The 14,364-nt window shown below is 44.2% G+C and overlaps 1 protein-coding gene and 1 non-coding gene across 2 annotated transcripts in view; both read left to right on the top strand.

Annotated features, from left to right (window-relative positions):
* The window catches only part of LOC124594809 (tubulin alpha-1C chain-like), a 107,716-nt gene that overhangs the window by 12,710 nt on the left and 80,642 nt on the right, over nucleotides 1–14,364 (top strand). The window lies entirely within an intron of this gene.
* Nucleotides 7,503–7,577, top strand: Trnas-cga. The gene has a single exon. It is a non-coding gene; the product is annotated as a tRNA-Ser (tRNA).

The raw sequence follows: 14,364 nt of genomic DNA, 5'->3' as shown, positions 1-14,364 counted from the left end.
GACCGTCTGACGTACCCAGTTACACCACATGCCATCATGCCAGTTGCGCGGCCCGTATGATGGCGGCAAATGCAGTCTTGTAACGTAGTTTCCCTCAGAGTCGCCACACACGGAAACATCTATCTTGATGCTGTTCAGAGAGAACCGGGACTCGTCTGAAAAGACGATGTGGTGACACTCCTGGGCCCATTGTTGTCCTCCAGAGCAGCACAGTCTATGCGCCTCCTCTTGCTGTTGCGTCAAGGGGAACCCAACAATGATCGCCGTGTTGACAGTCCGCGGTGCTTCAGAGGTCACCGCACTGTGGATACGTGTCTAGGTGCAAGGAAGCTATCTCCTGTCTCAAGGTACAGGATGTGACTGTACGATCATTCACGTCCGAGCGAACAACATGTATGTCCTCTCAGGCGCTAGTCAAGTGAGCGCTTGAGATCCTGTATGTCGTTGAGCATGGCCCTCTTGAACCCATCGATTCCACATTCGCATTACAGAAGTGGGATCCTGACCGACATGATATGCAGTAATGGTGGTGGTGGTGGTTAGTGTTTAACGTCCCGTCGACAACGAGGTCATTAGAGACGGAGCGCAAGCTCGGGTTAGGGAAGGATTGGGAAGGAAATCGGCCGTGCCCTTTCAAAGGAACCATCCCGGCATTTGCCTGAAACGATTTAGGGAAATCACGGAAAACCTAAATCAGGATGGCCGGAGACGGGATTGAACCGTCGTCCTTCTGAATGCGAGTCCAGTGTGCTAACCACTGCGTCACCTCGCTCGGTTATGCAGTAATGCTGAAAGATATACGCAGTCTCGATAGGCCATTATCCGGCTGCCATCGAATTCCGGCATGTGCTGGTAGACGTTTCTCGTTCTTACAGGAGGCATAACACGATCCTCTCACAAACAACCAACATTCAAATGCGATTCATGAACGAGAAAAAGCCGCTGCATACTCTTTCTTTAAGGTCTGAGTGGAGATGGCGTTGCTTCTACTACTTCGTTCGACAGCGCTGAAATGCTAATGATTTGCATATCGAAGCATGTAGGATACTTCATGCCACTTTGAAGTTTGTTACTTGCCGCCCTCACGGTGTTGCAATTTTAACGGCCAACACTTAGTTACTCCGTTGCTTAAGAAGAATAAATACAAGACTAAGCTAGCTTTTTACTTTCTATACCAAGAAAAATTAGGAAATTCAGCATTTATGTTGCCCAGATCAGGATGAAAGTCCTTTGAAACCTTTTATTTTATATGGAGGTTTACATTCCGATTTAATGAGGAAAGCGGCAAAACAGTTTTCTTTCAACAAACGCGTGTATATCAATGAGCGTGGTGTCCATGTGTACAATGGGGAAGGCGGAAGATCCATCTGAGTTTGACAGAGGGCAGAGTGTGACGGCCCGGAGGCTCGGCACGATCATTTGAGAAACTGCACCACTTGTCGGGTGTTCGAGGAGTGCTGTGGTGAGTGTCTTCAACACGTGGCGGAACAAAGGTGAAACCATGTCTAAACGTCATGGGGTTGGGCAGCCACCCCTCATTACAGATGTCGGACGTCGTAAGTTGGGCAGGCAAGTAAAACAGGACAGTCAGCGGCGAACTGTGGAGGAACTAAAATCAGACTTTAATGCTGGACAGAGTACAAGTGTGTGTGAACACACAATGCACCGAACACTCCTAACGACGGGCCTCCGCAGCCGACGACCCATGCGTATGCCAATGTTCAAATGGTTCAAATGGCTCTGAGCACTATGGGACTTAACATCTTAGGTCATCAGTCCCCTAGAACTTAGAACTACTTAAACCTAACTAACCTAATGACATCACACACATCCATGCCCGAGCCAGGATTCGAACCTGCGACCGTAGCAGTCCCGCGGTTCCGGACTGCAGCGCCTAGAACCGCACGACCACCGCGGCCGACTATGCCAATGTTAACCCCACGACATCAGCAACTGCGATTGAAATAGGCACACAGCCATCGGGACTGGACGTTGGCGCAGTGGCAGTGTTGCATGGTCTGATGAATCCTGATATCTTCTAAAACTTCTTCATCGTGCCGATGAGAGGGCGCAAATCCGTCGTCTTCCAAGGGAACATCTTGAAACTTCTACTGCGGCACGGAGACAAGCTGCCCGCGGCTCCATTATGCTCTGGGGAATATTCACGTGGGCATCCATGGGTCCAGTGAAGCTCGTGCAAGGCACCAAGACGGCCAAAGACTATCGTACACTCGTTGCCGACCACGTACACCTCTTCATGACGATTATGTGGCAGTTTTTAACAAGATAATGCGCCATGTCACAATGCCAAGAGTGTGATGGAGCGGTTCAAGGAACACAGTGGCGAGTTCCAATTGATGTGCGCCCCCCCCCCCCCCCCCCTCCCTTCCCAGTTCACCAGATCTGAAACCGATCGAACACATGTGGGATGTGATTTGAACGTGGCGTCAGAGCTCATCGCCCCCTGCCCAGAATTTACGGGAGTTAGGTGACTTGTGTGTCTTCCTGTTGCGCCAACTCGCTCCAGCTACCTACCACTGCCTCATTGCTTCCACGCCACGACGCGTCTTCGCTGTTATCAGTGCCAACAGCGGACATACCGGCTATTAGTTAGGTGGTCATAATGTTCTGGCTGATTAGTATAATTCACAGTTTAATAATTAAGAAGAGATTTTTTGGTGCGTTTGTCGCTTATCTGAAACTATTTCCATAACACGTATTTTCGACACTTGGACGGTAAATGTGGTACAACTGGACCTATTGATTTAGTGAACAACTAATTGCATTAGGCAATATTCCAAGGAAAAGCTACACTGTGATAAGTATAGATGTGAAAAAAAACGTAAAGCTCAGCTGCTTTTTAGACTTCCGTCAACTTCTTAGACATGTTGACAGTGTAGTGAAAAATTGTTGCACAGATGTGTCGCTCCGCGAAACAACTTTTTACTGCATTTTCTTCGCCGTAAATGCACATGTATACCTTACCAAATAAAACATAGCAATATCATGTGTGGAAATGTTGGTAATTTCTAATAATCATGGCGAAAATAGAATGAATAATATGAAAATACGTGTAATGAGGCTATCAGTATAATGCGGACAGACATACAAAAACTAGTAGCACATATGATAACGACTCTGCTATGTTGGTACAAGCAAACAACAATATACAGGGTGGTCCATTGATAGTGACCGGGCCAAATATCTTACGAAATAAGCATCAAATAAAAAAACTACAAAGAATCAAACTCGTCTAGCTTGAAGGGGGAAATCAGATGGCGCTATGGTCGGCCCGCTAGATGGCGCTGCCATAAGTCAAACGGATATCAACTGCGGAGGTGGTGGTGATTACTGTTTAACGTCCCGTCGACAACGAGGTCATTAGAGACGGAGCACAAGCTCGGATTACGGAAAGATGGGGAAGGAAATCGGCCGTGCCCTTTCTAAGGAACCATCCCGGCATTTGCCTGAAGCGATTTAGGGAAATCACGGAAAACCTAAATCAGGATGGCCGGACGCGGGACATATCAACTGCGTTTTTTTTTTTTAAATACGAACCCCCATTTTTTATTACATATTCGTGTAGTACGTAAAGAAATATGAATGTTTTAGTTGGACTACTTTTTTCGCTTTGTAATAGATGGCGCTTTAATAGTCACAAACGTATAAGTACGTGGTGTCACGTAAGATTCCGCCAGTGCGGACGGTACTTGTTTCGTGATACATTACCCGTGTTAAAATGGACCATTTACCAATTGCGGAAAAGGTCGATATCGTGTCGATGTATGGCTATTGTGATCAATATGCCCAAAGGGCGTGTGCTATGTATGCTGCTCGGTATCCTGGACGACATCATCCAAGTGTCCGGACCGTTCGCCGGATAGTTACGTTATTTAAGGAAACAGGAAGCGTTCAGTCACACGTGAAACGTCAACCACGACCTACAACAAATGATGATGCCCAAGTAGGTGTTTTAGCTGCTGTCGCGGCTAATCCGCACATCAGTAGCAGATAAATTGGACGAGAATCGGGAATCTCAAAAACGTCGGTGTTGAAAATGCTACATCAACACCGATTGCACTCGTACCATATTTATGTGCACCAGTAAATGCATGGCGACGACTTTGAACGTAGTGTACAGTTCTGTCACTGGGCACAAGGGAAATTACGGGACAATGACAGATTTTTTTGCACACGTTCTATTTAGCGACGACGCGTCTTTCACAACAGCGGTAACGTAAACCGGCGTAATATGCACTATTGGGCAACGGAAAATCCACGATGGCTGCGACCTTGGCGGGTTAATGTATGGTGCGGCATTATGGGAGGAAGGATAATTGATCCCCATTTTATCGATGGCAATTTAAATGGTGCTATGTATGCTGATTTCCTACGTAATGATCTACCGATGTTACTACAAGATGTTTCAATGCATGAGAGAATGGCGATGTACTTCCAACATGATGGATGTGCGGCACATAGGTCGCGTGCAGTTGAAGCGCCATTGAATAGCATATTTCGTGACAGGTGGATTGGTCGTCGAAGCACCATACCATGGTCCGCACGTTCACTGGATCTGACGTCCCCGGGTTTCTTTCTGTGGGGAAAGTTGAAGCATATTTGCTATCGTGATCCACCGACAACGCCTGACAACATGCGTCAGCGCATTGTCAATGCATGTGCGAACATTACGGAAGGCGAACTACTCGCTGTTGAGAGGAATGTCATTACACGTATTTCCAAATGCATTGAGGTTGACGGACATCATTTTGAGCATTTATTGCATCAATGTAATATTTACAGGTAATCACGCTGTAACAGCATGCGTTCTCAGAAATGATAACTTCACAAAGGTACATATATCACATTGGAACAACCGAAATAGAATGTTCAAACGTACCTACGTTCTGTATTTTAATTTAAAATACCTACCTGTTACCAACTGTGCTTCTAAAATTGTGAGCCATGTGTTTGTGACTATTACAGCGTCATCTATCACAAAGTGAAAAAAGTAGTCCAACTAAAACATTGATATTTCTTTAGGTACTACACGAATATGTAATAAAAATGGGGGTTCCTATCTAAAAAAAAAAACCACACAGTTTATATCCGTTTGACCTATGGCAGCGCCATCTAGCGGGCCAACCACTGCGCCATCTGGTTTCCCCCTTCAAGCTAGACAAGTTTCGTACTTTGTAGTTTTTCCGTTTGACTCTTATTTCGTGAGATATTTGGCCCGGTCACGATCAATGGACCACCCTGTATATTGCACAACGAATAATCCTTCATATTATACTGTGACACTTACATTTTGAAAGCGCTTAAGCCAACAATTTCTAGGATTGTTTGGCAACTATGTGCTCACATCCATGTCAGAGATCGTTAAACAGAGTTAATGTGATTCAAAGATGGTAGCAGAAGAAATCTGAATTAACCGGAACCCTACTGGGCAGTTAACGAAACGATGATCCGTCAGCGTGTGCCAGCGCAGGATTTTATCATCGCCGCTCCTCTCGTTTCCATGACTATCGACAGCGATACAAATAAAACACCTCACTGGACAAGCACTAATCACTCTCTTACGCGGTGAACCACCAGATCTCAGACGCCATCTACTTGTTGAAAATACATAACAGGAAACCACTTCCACTTAGCTTACACAGTGGAAAAAGCAGCTTATGTTCCCTCCCTGTATGGGCGGACGCTAACGATGCACCCGGATCGTTGCCTGGAGGTATATGTTGGTAGACGTGCGTGAATAATACACGCGGGTGTAGATCCCTCTTGTCATAGGTTAATGTTCGAGTTAGTTGCGATAATATGAATGTTACTCGTCGTCAATGAAGCTTCAGTATTTCTGCTATCGTCCTTCGCAAACGAAAGATTCAAAGAAATGCTGGGTGATCGTGTATAACTATTCGTCCGTCTTGAGCAGTTCATTGGAGACTGGTATCTGCACAACGTGTTTCACTTCAAGGTTCCTTAATTGTGTCAGCTTGGATCGCTGGAAAAACCAATGATATGGCAATAATGTTATGATACTAATAGACATTATTCCATTTACAAAATGATTCAAATGGCTCTGAGCACTATGGGACTTAACATCTACGGTCATCAGTCCCCTACAACTTAGAACTACTTAAACCTAACTAACCTAAGGACATCACACAACACCCAGTCATCACGAGGCAGAGAAAATCCCTGACCCCGCCGGGGATCCATTTACACTATTCACTACATTGATGATTATCGGTGACAAGGTATTGGTTGACTGCGTAGTAATTTGTTCGATTCCTTGTAGTGAAATTATTTTCAGTACTACAATTAGGTAAAGTTACTACAATTAGGTAAAAGTGGAAAAATCGTAATGTGCAGGTTAAGACAAGTAGCTTCTGCTTTATTGTCTAAGGCTAATTCCCAAAATCTTTCGTAATTTCTCTGGAGTCATAGTATAAGACAGACACTGCTCGTGTGTCGTTGGCATCCGCAGCAGGATTCAGTTGCAATAATATTTTTCAGGTTATGAGGTTTGTCATGAATGACTGCTGCATTAAGGTTACTATTGCAAACTGCAATTCAGCAATATAATTACGGATAATAATGACGTTGCGTATATTTTAATTCCATCCTAAAGGAGCGGGTCTTGAGAGTTTTTATCGTCGGCTTTTGTCGTGGTGTAGGGTCGTCCTGGAGCATCACAGATAAGTGATAATGGGAATCTAATTTTCCGAAACCGGTCTGGAAATCAAGTTCAGAAGAAAAACAATGAACCTGTTTGGCTGATGTTTTTCCCCTACAAAATAAAGAAAGATCAAGTTCCGAGTTGAGTGAACCATCCACATCGCGAAGTTTGGAGACACAGCGTTGATCCATTCTCGTGCTCATATCCTAGACTTTAACATTTATGGTCCTCTGAGTGACGCGCTGAGCTCTCAGAAAACCAAGATATGGGAATTACATAACGGCTTCTAAGCTGCAGAGTTGGATGGAGACAGTTCGGCAAAGCCTGGAACTCTTCAGAGGTAACATCGTCCTCTGGGAGGGAGTGTCTGTTTGTCGGTGGCCCAGCCCTCGTACTCCTTGTCGCACTAAAGCCTTTTCTGGCATTCACAAGTCGACTGTAAGGTTGGCAATATCAGTAATAACATATACGTTTTGTGAATAGTTCCTACATCACTGTCATCTCGGACATTGTGACATGTAGAGCCATTTTAAACTCAGAAGCCACTTCCGGGACATTGGTGTCCCTGAATGAGATTTTCACTCTGCAGCGGAGTGTGCGCTGATATGAAACTTCCTGGCAGATTAAAACTGTGTGCCGGACCGAGACTCGAACTCATTCTGGAAACATCCCCCAGGCTGTGGCTAAGCCATGTCTCCGCAATATCCTTTCTTTCAGGAGTGCTAGTTCTGCAGGGTTCGCAGGAGAGCTTCTGTAAAGTTTGGAAGGTAGGGGCGAGGTACTGGCAGAAGTAAAGCTGTGATGACGAGGCGTCAGTCGTGCCTGGGTAGCTCAGTTGGTAGAGCACTTGCCCGCGAAAGGCAAAGGTCCCGAGTTCGAGTCTCGGTCCGGCACACAGTTTTAATCTGCCAGGAAGTTTCATTGGTGTTCCTGCTAGATCTGAGGTTCTCTTGAATGACTTTGTCTCTCGCAGTAATTTTAGTTTTTTTTCCTGCTATTGTGTTCAGCAGACGAAGTTTATCCATGAAATGTGCGTTGTCACGACACCAGACGTAGTATCTGTAAAAACTTCTAGCATATTTGTATCTCAGAATGGTAATGTGTTACGACACTGGTTGTTGTTGGATGAAGTAATATTACGCTTTACTTTGTTTCCATTATTGTGCGCCATCAACTTTAAAGCCATTTCCAAATGTATGAACAAGGAGAATCCATCAAAACTGGCGTACTTGCTTCAAAGTCCAAGAACGCGCCAAAACGCAGTGTGATAATCGTAGGAGGTCGTCTACATTGTCAGGCTTCATAGATGAAGGCGTAACAAAAAGTATCTTGAACAGTAGTTATCCAGTGTATCACTTAGGAGTGTAAGGCCGTCCAGTTTTATTTCATTCGGTGACAGCAAATGTAATAATATGTTATCATTCAGAAAATCTGTGCTGTCTGTAGAGTAATGTAAGATCACTGAGTGTTGTCAGGGGGGGGACAACCGAGGGCTATACATATATTGGTGATCTTCTGAATCCATACGCCATAAGAGGCATATGACGTTGTTATACTCTTCCACAATCAAGCGAATAAACCACCCGTGGCAATGCGCTGTTATCGTTGTAGGGTGTCGGCGCTTATCTCGCGCTAGCCCGGTGCCGGAGCAGCCGGCAGAGCTGGGGAGCGGCAGGTGCTGCAGCTGCTGCATGCTGCGCCGTGAAGGGCGTCCCGGCTATCGCGTTACGCGTCCGCGGCAACTTGAGACCGCTTCCTCATGAACCCGCGCTACTCGTTTCTGTCATGAAGGGCGAGCACACGGCGCGGAAGTTAGTTCTTGTTACCAAGTCCCAGCCCGAGCGCAAGCGGCGAGGTGAACCGGTTTGGATTATAAACCATAGGACCGACCATGTCTTGCATCGCAACCTTTCGGGCTAGAAACTTGTTGCCGAAACTATATTCGAAAGATTCTGGGCGCCATAACGTATACAAATGGGATAGATTAGCTGCCGAGTTACCAGGAGAAAGAGGAAGTGGACTTCCGATGAGACGTCATTTGACGCGTTGCTATTGCCCAAGGAGGTGGACGTCAGAGCATTATGCCCTGTGTAAAAAACAGCGTAAGCGTTTCAGACAGTGTAATACGATGACGGGGTAAGCTCCAGTGTTTCAGAGGACACCATTTATCACACTCTGTTCCTGTTACGTCTCGGTAGCTGACGACGCTTGCATTTGTCTTTGATGGCCCAAGATCAACCTCAGTTACAAATTAAATTGACTCGGAAAGACAGCTTTTAGCCCGTGGAACAGCGAAACCAAGTTATTTGGTCAAATAAATTGCTCTTTCTGTTATACGACTCCGATGATGTGTACGGTCGTCCTCGTCAATGTCTGTTCTATACAGTGTATCCGAGAAGCCCCATACTCCTGTGTAAAAGCAGCATATTGTTCAGAGTGTCGATAATTAAAGCTCCAGTTTCAAAACGCTGCAGAAAGGGAACCACTGCTCAGAAACACGTCATATTAGAACAGGATAGTATTGATGAAGGTGGAAAAGTCGTGGAACAAAAAGAAATGTAACAAACATTTGATCGATAAATGTCGCTGTAAGCGTCTTATCGTAAAAGGGGTCGGCTGAAAATGGCAGATGAATCGCAATAGACGGCTATGGTCTGACTTGCACATTACACCATCCGTACAGTTCAATGTGCACGACTCCACTAGTTCGGCAGTCAACAGTGTGAGTGTCAGTAAGGGAAGCACGCAAGGTCGGATGGGAAAATCGGATTTTAACTATCCTGAGGCCAAAAACCGCCTAAAAATCAAAATGACAGTAGTTTCTAATTGTTGTGAGACTGGCTCAAGGCATGTTCAATATGCTGCCCACCGTTTTCTACCATAAGCTGAAATAAAGACCGTCGGACAGACTCCCGTATGGACGACATAGTGACAAGCATCCCTGACGTAGAAAAACAACTGAAAGATTTGAAAGCAAATAAATCACCAGGTCCGGATGGAATTCCAATTCGGTTTTATCAAAGAGTACTGTAGGGCATTAGCTTTTTCCATACCTAGCCTGCATTTGTCGTGAATCTCTCACCCGGAACAGACTCCCAAGCGACTGTACAAAAGAGCAGGTGACTCCAGTATATAAGAAGAGTAAAAGATGGAACCCACAAAATTGCAGAGCAATATCCCTAACTTCGGTTTGCTGCAGAATTTTTTTTTAGAATTTTGTATTATTTTCTCCAGACCCTTACCAGACATTGTACTAATGCCTTTTCTCATATCCTTGAGTGTCCGGAACGTCTGCAGGGCTATTTGCACAGTGACCTTTCTTGTATAACAGCTTTACCAGTAGCGCGCTATCGTTTATGGAGACAGTCATATTGGGCATTTCGGACGCAAACTGAGGAATTTCCGTGTGCCGCGTGGGTGTTGGTGAGCATATTGTGACGCTTACAGCGTCATCTATTCGTCAAATTTTCTTTATTTTTTTTTCTTTTTTTCCCATGAATTTTCCCCCTGCGTAAATAATACGCTGTTCAAGAACTTTAATGGTATACACTTTGTACATTGGAGTACTCATATATAAAATGCTCTCGTCGAGCGTGTTTGTGAATTCCCCGTCGTGCTTTACACAGAAACGTTTGCGTCTCCATGTCCTCCTGTTGCGGAGCATCCCAGGCGTTATGCATCAAAAGGCTTCCTCAACACTACTTCGGAATTCTTGTTAGTCTTCCACTGACGTTGAGCCATATGGGACTGATTGTTACCGATAGTAAGTTGGCTGGACGTGCGTGGTAATGTCCAGGATTCGTGAAAGGCTGGAGGTTTTACTGAACCACGCCCAATACAGCGGCCTCGAAACTGTTCATCAAGGAACTCATGCACCTGATTAGCAAAGTGTCGTCCTGCCGTAACAACACATGATCCACGATTCCCTTGCTATCGAGCTCGGGAAATAACTATGTTTGAACACGTCCTGGTGAATTCATTCGTGAACCCTTCAAAAAATATGGTCCAATATGTATAGTCATGATATTTCAGTCCGTTCTCTCAAGCAAGCGGATTGCTGTAAGAGATGGGGCCCAGCTAAAATCACCCCTAATCGTACTCATTATCTTTCTATGGGGACGTTCGTGCACCCACACGCCAGTGCTCCTAATCGGTCGTCGCCATCTATGGCTTTACAATTGAAACATTGATAGACTGAAACAACACAGACCAATACTGACTACAGAGTTTTTTGTCTACTTCAAAGCAGGGATCTCAATATAACTTTTTATTTCCTCAGTTGTATAACATCGAGAGGGGTACGGGGACTTCTCGGACGCACAGCGCATACACCGTGAAACTTATAAAAGTCTGCTGACTTTATTTAGTGTTGGACCTCCCTGGCCGGCCGCGGTGGTCTAGCGGTTCTAGGCGCTCAGTCCGGAACCGCGCGACTGCTACGGCCGCAGGTTCGAATCCTGCCTCGGCATGGATGTGTGTGATGTCCTTAGGTTAGTTAGGTTTAAGTAGTTCTAAGTTCTAGGGGACTGATGACCACAGATGTTAAGTCCCATAGTGCTCAGAGCCATTTGATCCATTTTTTGGACCTCCCTGCAAATTTTTAGTTCAAGAACGCACATTAATATCTACATATCAACAATTTTGTTTATAAATACAAGGGTACACACAATTATCATTACATTTAGATGAAGGTAAAGCACCAGTAGGGATGCATTAGAAACATCCGTGGAACAACAGTGACCATACATCATGCCACGAAGGACAGTCGCGACCAATGATCGGGAGCGCATCACCACGCTACGAGGAGACGGTTTGTCAACCAGGGAAGTTACTCGACATGTGTACCAGAATCAAAGTGATGTGGTGCTCACATGGAATCGATTCGAGATGGTAGGTAGTTTGAGGACTTACATTACACAGACTACGTTCGACAGGTGCACAGGATGTCCTTCATACAGGCGGTCATCTTCAAATGCGGTTTATATTTGTAGCAAGGAATATGAAATTAAATTAAGACTGTGTAATACAACGCAATGAATAGAAGAAAAATGACATATAAAACATTTAGTAAACATTTCTGATGGTGTCTCATATAGAATACACAGAAATATAAGTAGAATTACTGTTATTAATCAGTTTACCATCCTCTTACACAGACAACGCAACACAATTTTGTCAGGCAATTAGTCACATCTTTGAAGTCGCTGAGAGTGGCAGCAATCTGAAACCTTGTCGTAGGTTATCAACTAGTAAGAAGATCGGTACATATGCGTTCGAGGTCTCGACCCGCATTGTCAGTATTGGCTCTAGAGGAAAAACATTTGACGACCACCGTTTTAAAATTACGGCACATTGTCTGCCACTCTGTAACCTATAATAGCACACTAATTTATTAATAATGCCTGTTTCCTTTGCGGTATCACAGTTTTGATTACGGTTGTCTGAAGAGAATTATTGGTTGTATCTGTACTTATGTGAAGGCTGTTCTCCGCAATGTTTGAGTTCTTTGTTTTAATACGGTACGTGATTACTTTAATGACAACCTGATTCATTGTGTGTCGTAACCGACGTTCTCCTCCTCAGTTTATTAATTAATCAATGCAGAACTCCCTGAAAGTAGGGACGAATCCGATTGCCTTTGTCGGTCAAGACTCAGACCAGAAGCCATAATCAATGTTTCCATGGACGGGGTACGAGGAGGAGACATTCACCTCCTCTCACTTTAACGGAGCGGCTCTCTGTCACTGGTGGCTCTCGTACAGGCACAGTGGAACTGCAACACCCCGTACTTGCTCCGTAACATTTAATGAAAATAATGAGGCCTTTTTGCTGTAATTCGTTCTTTGTACTTGTACAACATGTTACTCTTACGCTTGATGCCAGTAGCCACCCCCGAGTTTAAGAAAAATATTGCCATAGAACTGTGCGCTTCACAGTTCCCGGGGCGTAGTCTTCAGTTGTGTACATGGCGCACACAGGAGGCTGCACGCGAGGCTGCCAGGGAGAGGGAGGGCGCTGTCGCTCCTGCAGAGCCGACCCTGGCGTGCCGGTGGAACGCAGCTTTCTTTTCTCCTCGGGTGTTGCTATTAAAAACCGTGTACCAGTTGAATGTGCCAAAGTGTAGAACTGGAATATTATCCTACTTGCAGCTATTCTATATGATTAACTTTTTTTTTTTTTTTTTTTTTTTTCATTGATTCTATAGTCAACTACTTACATGGCCTTGGTTTCCCAACAAATAAGTTCTGTAACTGATCTTCAACAGCTAAAGTTTTCGCAGATGTTTCTCCACGAGAAAATTACACTAACAAAAGAGTTTGTTCAACATCTTCAAAGTCTACTCTTTGTTTGTTAAGCCGATTAATTTTCACGTAAGAAGTATCACCCTTTAATGTAAACGGACACAGTGCTCCATGGTTCCCATTTCTACCGCTATGTGTCTAATTCTTTCAATTAGACCCGATAAATTGAGATATGGGTAATCAAACCCGCTAGAAAAGATAGTATTCTAATTTAAAAATGAAGCAACGGATTACGCAACATCGGTGAATGGCCATGGAACAATACGTGCACATTAGGGACCCTAAGACTTTCTTTTTCCGATACTATGAATTCAGTTAGTCGCATGAAGTGCGTAATGGATACAAAGGATATGCCTGGATTGAAAATTCATAGAATATTGTCATTATCTCAGTGGTATGGATGAAGGATAATAAATAACGCTAAGAGAGAATTTCAATTATCATTCTGATTTATTTCAATAATATTTAAGAAAACTATTACTCTCTGTGACAAAACATTTAAGAAAACTATTACTCTCTGTGACAAAACATTTAAGGAAACTATTACTCCTTGTGACAAAACATACATGAAATCTGTTATATTTAAGAAAACTACCACTCTCAGTAACAAAACCTACATGAAGCACTCACTATCTCTTGCATCTCGTCATAAGGGAAATATAGACAACACTTCGTCGTCAGTTACATCTACTAATGATTAAAATGGGTAAAAATGAATGTTACTGAATGGTGGCCTCTTAACACCATTTAGTCATTGTCACACCTATTTAACGCGCGGAGTAGGGAAGGATATTACCTTTCACTTTCTCAAACATTACTTGTGTTACTACACATGCAGTACCATGCGGATAAGTTCATGTTGAAACCGCGTATTATGCAACCGCAATGCAACGTGAGCAAACCAGCCCAGGCTTCATGACTCCACATTATTCATACTACGATTAACGAATGGCAAATCCAATGACTACCGTTATGAATGCTGGCAACACGTGGCCATGTTCGACAACAAAGAAACGAGTAAAATAAATCTTAGAATCATGAAAAATTTATATTGCTTACACCCAGAACGAAACTATGTAACAAATGAAACATTAATGAACCTATCCGCTATTGACCTAAGAACAAGAACCGTTGGTTCATGCCCTCAATCACCTCGCGCCTAAGTCGGCTAGTTGAAACACATTATTCTAAAAAATTTCTACCAATAAAATATCGCTGAACGTTTCCCAGTATTAATTGACACCAGAACATGCTTCATAATCAATGTTACCCCAAAAAACATACATTACGAATAACTTTTCTCGCCATCAATGACGAGCGCCACACCCCTGCGTCCGTCTCGTCCAATCGGCGGCCCCAGTGTCCTCACATGGCTCGTTC

This window comes from Schistocerca americana, chromosome 2 (genome assembly GCF_021461395.2).
Source record: "Schistocerca americana isolate TAMUIC-IGC-003095 chromosome 2, iqSchAmer2.1, whole genome shotgun sequence".
Lineage (NCBI taxonomy): Eukaryota > Metazoa > Arthropoda > Insecta > Orthoptera > Acrididae > Schistocerca > Schistocerca americana.
Note: the sequence above shows the minus strand (reverse complement) of the source record. Positions and strands in the feature narration are given on the sequence as shown.